We start from the raw sequence: 15,027 nt of genomic DNA, 5'->3' as shown, positions 1-15,027 counted from the left end.
ATGACGCTGCGGTATCAGTCAGCAGTGAACGGGGAAATGCCAAAGGAGGAACAGGGAGGAAGGATGAGGCAACCAACAGAGAACAAGAGCTGTTGGCAATCACAAATAATGGAGACCCGCATTCCGCCCCTAAGTACCAACCAGCTACACCGTCTTCCCTGAATGTTACCGACGCTCCACACCTGGCGGCCGACTGTGGACCCGACACAACATTTTCTAGAAATGTATCTTATCTACACACGCAGAAACTTCCTCAGAGTCCGACAAATACACCCATGGTACTATCGGTGGGTCAACATCCTTTGGTCACATCACAAGATGTACGTGACCTGCCCCAGCACCTTGCTGTGGGTATTGATGACACTGGCGCTGTGGTCCGTCCCCAGCTGACGACAGAGGAGACCACAACAGTGTGGGGTGGACGATCGTCCAACACCCGCCTTAATCACGAGAAAATGAAACCAGAGGTTCCCTACCCGTCGGGTCAAAGTTGACAACAAAAGAACCAACGATGGTGCAATACCCTCAGCGTATCATGCTCACGGGCCACAGTTTCACGAGCGTCGGGGAGAAAGTTCCACAAGACACTCAGAACTGAGGGAGGAGGGACAGCCTGAGTTACCAGACAGATTATGGGCACCATCCTCAACACCGCTGCTTCTCAGGGAGGGTTCACAGGATCCTGGGGAGCTAGGAAGACAAACGCCACCCTTCACTACCATCATGCTTGTGGCCGCCAGACAAGACCCGCTGGGACGACGTACAAATCCAGAGTTGGTCGGGAGCTCCCCACACATGCCTGAGGCATCGGAGATCACCGCCCCGCCGATGGCAACACAAACACCTAGGACTCAACACACTACAGTGGTAAATACTGCGAACACTGAGAACCTAAGACAACATACGTCACTAGAGCACAACACGTCACCAGAACACAACACGTCACCAGAACACAACACATCACCTAGAACACAACACGTCACCAGAACACAAGACGTCGCTAGAACACAACACGTCACCAGAACACAACACGTCACCAGAACACAACACGTCACCAGAACACAGCACGTCACCAGAACACAACACGTCACCAGAACAAAGAAAGTTACGGTTTAGAACAGAAAAACAAGTAGGGCTCCACAGCAAGATGTCTCGTACTACAAGAGCAAACCCTGCTGCCTTGTATCGTCCAGTATCGTCACACACTCTACCTTCTGTAGGAGGACGACCTGCAGGATCGTCACACACTCTACCTTCTGTAGGAGGACGACCTGCAGGATCGTCACACACTCTACCTTCTGTAGGAGGACGACCTGCAGGATCGTCACACACTCTACCTTCTCCTGTAGGAGGACGACCTGCAGGATCGTCACACACTCTACCTTCTCCTGTAGGAGGACGACCTGCAGGATCGTCACACACTCTACCTTCTCCTGTAGGAGGACGACCTGCAGGATCGTCACACACTCTACCTTCTCCTGTAGGAGGACGACCTGCAGGATCGTCACACACTCTACCTTCTCCTGTAGGAGGACGACCTGCAGGATCGTCACACACTCTACCTTCTCCTGTAGGAGGACGACCTGCAGTAGTTCAAGACGGATCACGACCTCTACGACCCTCCTACCTAAGATTAAACCGCATGACCCCAAGACAACCACACTTGGTCACCTCAGTTCCCCTATACACGGTGTCAGGCCAAGTGACTCCAGTACAGCTGTACCAGGAACTATCACACGTGGTCCCGACACGGCCACACCCTAGGCCATCACACGTGGTCCCAGCAGGGCCACATCCTGGGCCATCACACTTGCCCCCAGCCGGGCCACACCCTGGGCCATCACACGTGGTCCCAGCAGGGCCACACCCTGAGACATCACACTTGCTCCCACCACGGGTGTGGCTCCCAGTACGGCCACAACCTGGTCCACCATACGTGGTCCCAGCACGGCCACACCCTGGGCCACCACACGTGGTCCCAGCACGGCCACACCCTGGGCCACCACACGTGGTCCCACCTTGGACATCCCACCTATCGCCAGATGAGTCCGGCGCTGCCCCACCAAGTGCCAGGCCGACATTCGGCCAGTTCTTCAGCCACATTTATAACACGTTGGACCTGATGCTCAGCCTGGCCCAGCTGACCAACGATGTAGTCTCTCTCAAGAACAACACAACCTCTGTCTACCACACTGCCACCCCCAACCCACCCACTACCACCTGTAACATCACTACCCCTACCACCTGCAACATCACCACCCCTACCACCTGTAATAACACCACCCCTACCATCTGCAACATCATTTGTCCTACCACCTGCAACATCACTACCCCTACCACCTGCAACATCACTACCCCTACCACCTGCAATATCACCACCCCTACCACCTGCAACATCACTACCCCTACCACCTGCAACATCACTACCCCTACCACCTGCAACATCACCAGCCCCACCACCTGCAACATCACTACCCCTACCACCTGCAACATCACCAGCCCCACCACCTGCAACATCACCAGCCCTACCACCTGCACCATCACTAGCCCCACCACCTGCACCATCACCAGCCCCACCACCTGCACCATCACTAGCCCCACCACCTGCACCATCACCAGCCCCACCACCTGCACCATCACCAGCCCCACCACCTGCACCATCACTAGCCCCACCACCTGCACCATCACCAGCCCCACCACCTGCAACATCACCTGCGCTATCATGCTAACCCCTGACACACCATCCACCTACATACCCACTAGCACTGCCACACCGCCCACCTACTTGCCCACTAGCACTGCCACACCGCCCACCACCGCAGTAGCTAGCCACACCGTCACTGTGAGACACACCTACACCTACACAGTACACAGCCAGACCACGACTACTGTGGCCAGGACACAGGTGGTCACCAGCAGGACCGCCCTCACCAGGTACCTGACCCCGCGGGCCGTGACCCGCCACATCACCCAGACGGTAGGTTACCTGGCCCGCCTCACCTCACACTGTGTGGTGCACCGGGTGTGTGCCACCTCCACACTGCCTAACGACGCACCCTCTACCATCACCACCGCCACCACACTCGCCTTCACCACACACACCACCACAACCAGGCCCCCCAGCCTCACCAGTCCTCGCCCAGCGGCCACTCTCACCACGACCCAGGTACTCTGCACTAACTGGTGACCAGTACACACACTGTCGCACTTAATAAAATATACGGAAATACCTGTCGTTTTGTCTTCACCATCCTCGAGTAACTACTCAACCTCGAGTGATCACCCATCCTCGAGTACTCAACCTCGAGTGATCACCCATCCTCAAGTAATTACTCAACCTTGAGTGATCACCCATCCTCGAGTAATTACTCAATCTTGAGTGATCACCCATCCTCGAGTAATTACTCAACCTCTAGTGATCACCCATCCTTAAGTAACTACTCCACCTTGAGTGATCACCCATCCTCGAGTAATTACTCAACCTTGAGTGATCACCCATCCTCGAGTAATTACTCAACCTTGAGTGATCACCCATCCTCGAGTACTCAACCTCGAGTGATCACCCATCCTCGAGTAATTACTCAACCTTGAGTGATCACCCATCCTCGAGTAATTACTCAACCTTGAGTGATCACCCATCCTCGAGTACTCAACCTCGAGTGATCACCCATCCTCGAGTAATTACTCAACCTCGAGTGATCACCCATCCTCGAATAATTACTCAACGTCGAGTGATCACCCATCCTTGAGTAATTACTCATACTCGAGTGATCACCCATCCTCGAGTAATAACTCAACCTCGAGTAATCAGTGAACCTTAATCTCTCAGAAACTGTAACACTTCCAAATGATCGTGACTATGGATGTCTTCAGGACGCTATCCATTTTCTATATGTCTACCATTCTCCGTTCTCATCTCCGTGGCTTGGACTAGGTAAATATGTCCTGTGGAATATCACTCATACTCATCCTCCACCCACGCGTCAAAATAGGGCATAATCCTCCCCATTTACATGTCTTCCTTATGGGAAAAATTTTGATTCCCAGTGAAACACAAAACTTGAAACATTCAGAACCTGACAGAAATTACTTATAACTATAATAATCAAATTGAAACATAACTAATTACTAAATAACAGTAAAAATACTTCAGTTTATGTTTCTTACACATTTCATATCACTAGTGAGAAAACAGAAGTGCTTCGTGCCTATTCCAGCAATGCAAGCAACATTTTACCAGAAATCTATCTAAACATTTCAGGCACTGGTCATTTCTTATGACTAACCAAAATAACGCTTTACTTCTCTTTAGTGTGAGCAACGTCTCCAGCCACTGCCATGTGTTCAGTATGACCAGACCAGTCGAACATTCACCTCACCAGGCACGTTCTCATGATATCCTCACACCGCTCATCCGGCACATCTTCATGATATCCTCACGCCGCTCATCCGGCACATCTTCATGATATCCTCACGCCGCTCATCCGGCACATCTTCATGATTTCTTCACACCGCTCATCCGGCACGTTCTCGTGATTTCTTCACACCGCTCATCCGGCACATCTTCATGATTTCCTCACACTGCTCATCCGGCACATCTTCATGATTTCCTCACACAGCTCATCCGGCACATCTTCATGATTTCTTCACACCGCTCATCCGGCACATCTTCATGATTTCCTCACACTGCTCATCCGGCACATCTTCATGATTTCCTCACACTGCTCATCCGGCACATTTTCATGATTTCCTCTCACCGCTCATCCTCCTCACATCACCAGTATTGCCTATGTCTATCCTCCTTATACCCACTATATCGCCAAAGTCACCCATCCCAACTACTCTTTTCTAACCTTTTTTTTCCGACCTATTCTGACCTAGGTACATTTGGACTTCACATCTATACATAAGGGTGAGGAGGCAAGTATGCCTTCATGCAAGACCTCTTCTCTGTCCACACGTACAGCAAAGCTCTTACCTCCAACCTTCCTCCCCAGCATGACTCTTAACACAAAACGTCTTTCTTTTTTTCTTTTTTTGTGTTGGAGGTGAATGAAAAGGGAAAAAAAAAACAATCAAAAGTATTTACGAATTCTGCAAGAGGTGAAAAACCTGCCTTATAAAAACTGTCAGGTCATAGATGTTGCATATATATATATATATATATATATATATATATATATATATATATATATATATATATATATATATATATATATATATACATATATATACATATATATGTACATATATGTATATATATATATATATATATTTTTTTTTTTATACTTTGTCGCTGTCTCCCGCGTTTGCGAGGTAGCGCAAGGAAACAGACGAAAGAAATGGCCCAACCCCCCCCCATACACATGTATATACATACGTCCACACACGCAAATATACATACCTACACAGCTTTCCTTGGTTTACCCCAGACGCTTCACATGCCTTGATTCAATCCACTGACAGCACGTCAACCCCGGTATACCACATCGCTCCAATTCACTCTATTCCTTGCCCTCCTTTCACCCTATTGCATGTTCAGGCCCCGATCACACAAAATCTTTTTCACTCCATCTTTCCACCTCCAATTTGGTCTCCCTCTTCTCCTTGCTCCCTCCACCTCCGACACATATATCCTCTTGGTCAATCTTTCCTCACTCATTCTCTCCATGTGCCCAAACCACTTCAAAACACCCTCTTCTGCTCTCTCAACCACGCTCTTTTTATTTCCACACATCTCTCTTACCCTTACGTTACTTACTCGATCAAACCACCTCACACCACACATTGTCCTCAAACATCTCATTTCCAGCACATCCATCTCCTGCGCACAACTCTATCCATAGCCCACGCCTCGCATCCATACAACATTGTTGGAACCACTATTCCTTCAAACATACCCATTTTTGCTTTCCGAGATAATGTTCTCGACTTCCACACATTCTTCAAGGCCCCCAGAATTTTCGCCCCCTCCCCCACCCTATGATCCACTTCCGCTTCCATGGTTCCATCCGCTGCCGATCCACTCCCAGATATCTAAAACACTTCACTTCCTCCAGTTTTTCTCCATTCAAACTCACCTCCCAATTGACTTGACCCTCAACCCTACTGTACCTAATAACCTTGCTCTTATTCACATTTACTCTTAACTTTCTTCTTCCACACACTTTACCAAACTCAGTCACCAGCTTCTGCAGTTTCTCACATGAATCAGCCACCAGCGCTGTATCATCAGCGAACAACAACTGACTCACTTCCCAAGCTCTCTCATCCCCAACAGACTTCATACTTGCCCCTCTTTCCAAAACTCTTGCATTTACCTCCCTAACAACCCCATCCATAAACAAATTAAACAACCATGGAGACATCACACACCCCTGCCGCAAACCTACATTCACTGAGAACCAATCACTTTCCTCTCTTCCTACACGTACACATGCCTTACATCCTCGATAAAAACTTTTCACTGCTTCTAACAACTTTCCTCCCACACCATATATTCTTAATACCTTCCACAGAGCATCTCTATCAACTTGACAGGAGGTCAAGAGAAAGGTGCAAGAGGTGAAAAAAAGGGCAAATGAGAGTTGGGGTGAGAGAGTATCATTAAATTTTAGGGAGAATAAAAAGATGTTCTGGAAAGAGGTAAATAAAGTGCGTAAGACAAGGGAGCAAATGGGAACTTCAGTGAAGGGCGCAAATGGGGAGGTGATAACAAGTAGTGGTGATGTGAGAAGGAGATGGAGTGAGTATTTTCAAGGTTTGTTGAATGTGTTTGATGATAGAGTGGCAGATATAGGGTGTTTTGGTCGAGGTGGTGTGCAAAGTGACAGGGTTAGGGAAAATGAATTGGTAAACAGAGAAGAGGTAGTGAAAGCTTTGCGGAAGATGAAAGCCGGCAAGGCAGCAGGTTTGGATGGTATTGCAGTGGAATTTATTAAAAAAGGGGGTGACTGTATTGTTGACTGGTTGGTAAGGTTATTTAATGTATGTATGACTCATGGTGAGGTGCCTGAGGATTGGCGGAATGCGTGCATAGTGCCATTGTACAAAGGCAAAGGGGATAAGGGGATAGAGTGAGTGCTCAAATTACAGAGGTATAAGTTTGTTGAGTATTCCTGGTAAATTATATGGGAGGGTATTGATTGAGAGGGTGAAGGCATGTACAGAGCATCAGATTGGGGAAGAGCAGTGTGGTTTCAGAAGTGGTAGAGGATGTGTGGATCAGGTGTTTATTAAAAAAGGGGGTGACTGTATTGTTGACTGGTTGGTAAGGTTATTTAATGTATGTATGACTCATGGTGAGGTGCCTGAGGATTGGCGGAATGCGTGCATAGTGCCATTGTACAAAGGCAAAGGGGATAAGGGGATAGAGTGAGTGCTCAAATTACAGAGGTATAAGTTTGTTGAGTATTCCTGGTAAATTATATGGGAGGGTATTGATTGAGAGGGTGAAGGCATGTACAGAGCATCAGATTGGGGAAGAGCAGTGTGGTTTCAGAAGTGGTAGAGGATGTGTGGATCAGGTGTTTGCTTTGAAGAATGTATGTGAGAAATACTTAGAAAAGCAAATGGATTTGTATGTAGCATTTATGGATCTGGAGAAGGCATATGATAGAGTTGATTTATATATATATATATATATATATATATATATATATATATATATATATATATATATATATATATATATCCCTGGGGATAGGGGAGATAGAATACTTCCCACGCATTCCTCACGTGTCGTAGAAGGCAACTAAAGGGGACGGGAGCGAGGGGCCAGAAACCCTCCCGTCCTTTTATTTCAACTTTCTAAAATGGGAAACAAAAGAAGGAGTCACGCGGGGAGTGTTCATCCTCCTCGAAGGCTCAGATTGGGGTGTCTAAATGTGTATGGATGTAACTAAGATGAGAAAAAAGGAGAGATAGGTAGTATGTTTCAGGAAAGGAACCTGGATGTTTTGGCTCTGAGTGAAACGAAGCTCAAGGGTAAAGGGGAAGAGTGGTTTGGGAATGTCTTAGGAGTAAAGTCAGGGGTTAGTGAGAGGACTAGAGCAAGGGAAGGAGTAGCATTACTCCTGAAACAGGAGTAGTGGGAGTATGTGATAGAGTGTAAGAAAGTAAATTCTAGATTGATATGGGTAAAACTGAAAGTTGATGGAGAGAGATGGGTGATTATTGGTGCATATGCACCTGGACATGAGAAGAAAGATCATGAGAGGCAAGTGTTTTGGGAGCAGCTGAATGAGTGTGTTTGTGGTTTTGATGCACAAGACCGGGTTATAGTGATGGGTGATTTGAATGCAAAGATGAGTAATGTGGCAGTTGAGGGAATAATTGCTATACATGGGGTGTTCAGTGTTGTAAATGGAAATGGTGAAGAGCTTGTAGATTTATGTGCTAAAAAAGGACTGGTGATTGGGAATACCTGGTTTAAAAAGCGAGATATACATAAGTATACGTATATAAGTAGGAGAGATAGCCAGAGAGCGTTATTGGATTACGTGTTAATTGATAGGCGCGCGAAAGAGACTTTTGGATGTTAATGTGCTGAGAGGTGCAACTGGAGGGATGTCTGATCATTATCTTGTGGAGGCGAAGGTGAAGATTTGTAGGGGTTTTCAGAAAAAAAAGAGAGGATGTTGGGGTGAAGAGAGTGGTGAGAGTAAGTGAGCTTGGGAAGGAGACTTGTGTGAGGAAGTACCAGGAGAGACTGAGTACAGAATGGAAAAAGGTGAGAACAAAGGAGGTAAGGGAAGTGGGGGAGGAATGGGATGTATTTAGGGAAACAGTGATGGCTTGCGCAAAAGATGCTTGTGGCATGAGAAGCGTGGGAGGTGGGTTGATTAGAAAGGGTAGTGAGTGGTGGGATGAAGAAGTAAGATTATTAGTGAAAGGGAAGAAAGAGGAATTTGGACGATTTTTGCAGGGAAATAATGCAAATGAGTGGGAGATGTATAAAAGAAAGAGGCAGGAGGTCAAGAGAGAGGTGCAAGAGGTGAAAAAGAGGGCAAATGAGAGTTGGGGTGAGAGAGTATCATTATATTTTAGGGAGAATAAAAAGATGTTTTGGAAGGAGGTAAATAAAGTGCGTAAGACGAGGGAGCAAATAGTAACTTCAGTGAAGGGGGCTAATGGGGAGGTGATAACAAGTAGTGGTGATGTGAGAAGGAGATGGAGTGAGTATTTTCAAGGTTTGTTGAATGTGTTTGATGATATAGTGGTAGATATAGGGTGTTTTGGTCGAGGTGGTGTGCAAAGTGAGAGGGTTAGGGAAAATGATTTGGTGAACAGAGAAGAGGTAGTAAAAGATTTGCGGATGAAGAAAGCCGGCAAGGCAGCAGGTCTGGATGGTATTGCAGTGGAATTTATTAAAAAAGGGGGTGACTGTATTGTTGACTGGTTGGTAAGGTTATTTAATGCTTGTATGATTCATGGTGAAGTGCCTGAGGATTGGCGGAATTCTTGCATAGTGCCATTGCACAAAGGCAAAGGGGATAAGAGTGAGTGCTCAAATTACAGAGATATAAGTTTATTGAGTATTCCTGGGAAATTATATGGGAGGGTATTGATTGAGAGGGTGAAGGCATGTACAGAGCATCAGATTGGGGAAGAGCAGTGTGGTTTCAGAAGTGGTAGAGGATGTGTGGATCAGGTGTTTGCTTTGAAGAATGTATGTGAGAAATACTTAGAAAAGCAAATGGATTTGTATGTAGCATTTATAGATCTTGAGAAGGCATATGATAGAGTTGATAGAGATGCTCTGTGGAAGGTATTAAGAATATATGGTGTGAGAGGCAAGTTGTTAGAAGCAGTGAAAAGTTTTTATCGAGGATTTAAGGCATGTGTACGTGTAGGAAGAGAGGAAAGTGATTGGTTTTCAGTGAATGTAGGTTTGCGGCAGGGGTGTGTGATGTCTCCATGGTTGTTTAATTTGTTTATGGATGGGGTTGTTAGGGAGGTTAATGCAAGAGTTTTGGAAAGAGGGGCAAGTATGCAGTCTGTTGAGGATGAGAGAGCTTGGGAAGTGAGTCAGTTGTTGTTCGCTGATGATACAGCGCTGGTGGCTGGTGACTGAGTATGGTAAAGTATGTGAAAGAAGAAAGTTAAGAGTAAATGTGAATAAGAGCAAGGTTATTGGGTACAGTAGGGTTGTGGGTCAAGACAACTGGGAGGTAAGTTTGAATGGAGAAAAACTGGAGGAAGTAAAGTGTTTTAGATATCTGGCAGCGGATGGAACCATGGAAACGAAAGTGAATCATAGGGTGGGGGAGGGGACGAAAATTCTTGGAGCCTTGAAGAATGTTTGGAAGTTGAGAACATTATCTCGGAAAGCAAAAATGGGTATGTTTGAAGGAATAGTGGTTCTAACAATGTTGTATGGTTGCGAGGCGTGGGCTATGGATAGAGTTGTGCGCAGGAGGGTGGATGTGCTGGAAATGAGATGTTTGAGGACAATATGTGGTGTGAAGTGGTTTGATCGAGTAAGTAATAATAGGGTAAGAGAGATGTGTGGAAATAAAAAGAGTGTGGTTGAGAGAGCAGAAGAGGGTGTTTTGAGATGGTTTGGTCACATGGAGAGAATGAGTGAGGAAAGATTGACCAAGAGGATATATGTGTCAGAGGTGGAGGAAACGAGGAGAAGTGAGAGACCAAATTGGAGGTGGAAAGATGGAGTGAAAAAGATTTTGAGTGATCAGGGCCTGAACATGCAGGAGGGTGAAAGGCGTGCAAGGAATAGAGTGAATTGGAGCGATGTGGTATACCGGGGTCGACGTGCTGTCAATGGATTGAACCAGGGCATGTGAAGCGTCTGGGGTAAACCATGGAAAGTTTTGTGGGGCCTGGATGTGGAAAGGGAGCTGTGGGTTCGGTGCATTATTACATGACAGCTAGAGACTAAGTATGAACGAATGGGGCCTTTGTTGTCTTTTCCTAGCGCTACCTCGCACACATGAGGGGGGAGGGGGTTGTTATTCCATGTGTGGCAAGGTGGAGATGGGAATAAATAAAGGCAGACAGTATGAATTATGTACATGTGTATATATGTATATGTCTGTGTGTGTATATATATGTATACATTGAGATGTATAGGTATGTAAATTTGCGTGCGTGGATGTGTATGTATATACATGTGTATGTGGGTGGGTTGGGCCATTCTTTCGTCTGTTTCCTTGCGCTACCTCGCTAATACTGGAGACAGTGACAAAGCAAAATGAAAAAAATAATATAAAATATAAATATATATATATATATATATTTTTTTTCTTTTTTTTTGCTTTGTCGCTGTCTCCCGCGTTTGCGAGGTAGCGCAAGGAAACAGACGAAAGAAATGGCCCAACCCATCCCCATACACATGTATATACATACGTCCACACACGCAAATATACATACCTACACAGCTTTCCATGGTTTACCCCAGACGCTTCACATGCCCTGATTCAATCCACTGACAGCACGTCAACCCCGGTATACAACATCGATCCAATTCACTCTATTCCTTGCCCTCCTTTCACCCTCCTGCATGTTCAGGCCCCGATCACACAAAATCTTTTTCACTCCATCTTTCCATCTCCAATTTGGTCTTCCACTTCTCCTCGTTCCCTCCACCTCCGACACATATATCCTCTTGGTCAATCTTTCCTCACTCATTCTCTCCATGTGCCCAACCCATTTCAAAACACCCTCTTCTGCTCTCTTAACCACGCTCTTTTTATTTCCACACATCTCTCTTACCCTTACGTTATTTACTCGATCAAACCACCTCACACCACACATTGTCCTCAAACATCTCATTTCCAGCACATCCATCCTCCTGCGCACAACTCTATCCATAGCCCACGCCTCGCAACCATACAACATTGTTGGAACCACTATTCCTTCAAACATACCCATTTTTGCTTTCCGAGATAATGTTCTCGACTTCCACACATTCTTCAAGGCTCCCATAGATTTTCGCCCCCTCCCCCAACCTATGATCCACTTCCGCTTCCATGGTTCCATCCGCTGCCAGATCCACTCCCAGATATCTAAAACACTTTACTTCCTCCAGTTTTTCTACATTCAAACTTACCTCCCCAATTGACTTGACCCTCAACCCTACTGTACCTAATAACCTTGCTCTTATTCACATTTACTCTTAACTTTCTTCTTTCACACACTTTACCAAACTCAGTCACCAGCTTCTGCAGTTTCTCACATGAATCAGCCACCAGCGCTGTATCATCAGCAAACAACAACTGACTCACTTCCCAAACTCTCTCATCCCCAACAGACTTCATACTTGCCCCTCTTTCCAAAACTCTTGCATTCACCTCCCTAACAACCCCATCCATAAACAAATCAAACAACCATGGAGACATCACACACCCCTGCCGCAAACCTACATTCACTGAGAACCAATCACTTTCCTCTCTTCCTACACGTACACATGCCTTACATCCTCGATAAAAACTTTTCACTGCTTCTAACAACTTGCCTCCCACACCATATATTCTTAATACCTTCCACAGAGCATCTCTATCAACTCTATCATATGCCTTCTCCAGATCCATAAATGCTACATACAAATCCATTTGCTTTTCTAAGTATTTCTCACAAACATTCTTCAAAGCAAACACCTGATCCACACATCCTCTACCACTTCTGAAACCACACTGCTCTTCCCCAATCTGATGCTCTGTACATGCCTTCACCCTCTCAATCAATACCCTCCCATATAATTTGCCAGGAATACTCAACAAACTTATACCTCTGTAATTTGAGCACTCACTCTTATCCCCTTTGCCTTTGTACAATGGCACTATGCACGCATTCCGCCAATCCTCAGGCACCTCACAATGAGTCATACATACATTAAATAACCTTACCAACCAGTCAATAATACAGTCACCCCCTTTTTTAATAAATTCCACTGCAATACCATCCAAACCTGCTACCTTGCCGGCTTTCATCTTCCGCAAAGCTTTTACTACCTCTTCTCTGTTTACCAAATCATTTTCCCTAACCCTCTCACTTTGCACACCACCTCGACCAAAACACCCTATATCTGCCACTCTATCATCAAACACATTCAACAAATCTTGAAAATACTCACTCCATCTCCTTCTCACATCACCACTACTTGTTATCACCTCCCCATTTGCGCCCTTCACTGAAGTTCCCATTTGCTCCCTTGTCTTACGCACTTTATTTACCTCCTTCCAGAACATCTTTTTATTCTCCCTAAAATTTATATATATATATATATATATATATATATATATATATATATATATATATATATATATATATATATATATCTTTTTTTTTCTTTCAAACTATTCGCCATTTCCCGCGTTAGCGAGGTAGCGTTAAGAACAGAGAACTGTGCCTTTGAGGGAATATCCTCACCTGGCCCCCTTCTCTGTTCCTTCTTTTGGAAAAAAAAAAAAAAAAAAGAATAATGAGAGGGGAGGATTTCCAGCCCCCCGCTCCCTCCCCTTTTAGTCGCCTTCTACGACACGCAGGGAATACGTGATATATATATATATATATATATATATATATATATATATATATATATATATATATATATATATATATATATATATATAGATATATTTGGTAAACATGTGATTGTCCAAAACATGTTTACCAAATGGCGTCCTAGCTTCATCTCTTCGATGTCTATCAACTGACTGTTATATTTCTCTCGTGTCTCCCCTGATGATGTGATTATTACAGGAAAGTGCACTTGGGAACTTTTCGTGTTTCATTTTCCCCGTGGACTCATAGGAATATCTTGATCACGCGCAAAATTGTGATCCTTTCCAATATATATATGTGTGTGTGTGTGTGTGTGTGTGTGTGTGTGTGTGTGTGTGTGTGTGTGTGTGTGTGTGTGTAAAATTAGGAGTGTTGTTACTACTCAATAATCGATGATGATCAAGTAAGATTACCATGGGGACCTATAAGCCATGGTTTAAGTAAAACTTTAATGAGAACTTTAATGACCCAACTACGTCAACGGACTGCCAAGCATACTGTGACCACTCACTTTCCTGTAGGCTAAGGAAAGGCCGCGAATTTCCTTACATTTGATATCTAATCCTAATAACATTTGTAGAAATGATATGGCAAACATCCTAAGACACCTGCTGTTATAACTAAAAAAAAAAAAAAAACTTAATCTACAAGTGTAAGGGAAGTTTAGTTAATGAACTTAAACACTTCAAAACAAGAAATACACTGTAATTCCTGCCACACAGCATAATACTTACTAGCAGCTCTGCTTAGTTTCTGGTGGTAAAAATTCACTTAAGGGAGCATCAACTGGTTACACATGTCCTTCAACTCGTTATACATGTCCTTCCGATCTGTTGGTCGGTACGTGCAATGGGGATCCGGGCGTGCGGCCGCCAACGTTCTACTGGACAGGTCGGCGTGTACGTGCACTATTCACAGCGGTGCGCCCAGCGTACGTCCTTGGTATAGCTCACTGTTTCCGTCCACACACTGTTAAGATTCTCCTTAGGCACATACTGGCGCAAGGCACGACCCTGAATGTTGCTCTGTTGGAACTGAAGTTATCTGAGTCTCTTCTAGACATACTGGCTAGTTACTCTTACAAGGAGACGAGTCTTGCACACTTTATATAGACATCTTGTGTAACACAGCGAGGTATGGCTTACCGGGATTCCAGGTAGACGTTAACGCTATAACCACCTCCCCCTCCGGAGCTGGGCAAACTATCTCCAAGGTGGTTGGCTACTCACTGACCCCCTCGTCCCTTCTGCGTAATGCAGATGCCATTTGTTGTATTACCAAGGCAATTATTTCAGTTTCCTTGGTTGATTGCTCCACTAATTCACTTTGCCACTTTTCCACAGTCGATACATTTTCGTTGTCACATTAACTGTCTCTCTCATTACTCTTACAATCGAAATAATTATTCATTACTAACTAAATAATTTTATAAGAATATCCCGAATCAGTAATCTCTCGATGCGTGAGTGAAGCGTGTAGTTACGTGCTCTGATGGTTCTTAAC

General features: G+C 45.1%; 1 protein-coding gene across 1 annotated transcript in view; it reads right to left on the bottom strand.

Moving 5' to 3' along the window:
• Positions 1 to 14,646, bottom strand: part of LOC139750374 (uncharacterized) — a 195,136-nt gene extending 180,490 nt beyond the window's left edge. Inside the window, exon 1 of the mRNA XM_071665097.1 lies at positions 14,259 to 14,646. The gene's annotated coding sequence lies outside the window, so the exon portion shown is untranslated. The remainder of the gene's footprint in view (positions 1 to 14,258) is intronic.
• Between the last annotated feature and the right edge of the window lie 381 nt (positions 14,647 to 15,027).

The sequence above is a fragment of the Panulirus ornatus genome, chromosome 9 (assembly GCF_036320965.1).
Source record: "Panulirus ornatus isolate Po-2019 chromosome 9, ASM3632096v1, whole genome shotgun sequence".
Lineage (NCBI taxonomy): Eukaryota > Metazoa > Arthropoda > Malacostraca > Decapoda > Palinuridae > Panulirus > Panulirus ornatus.
Note: the sequence above shows the minus strand (reverse complement) of the source record. Positions and strands in the feature narration are given on the sequence as shown.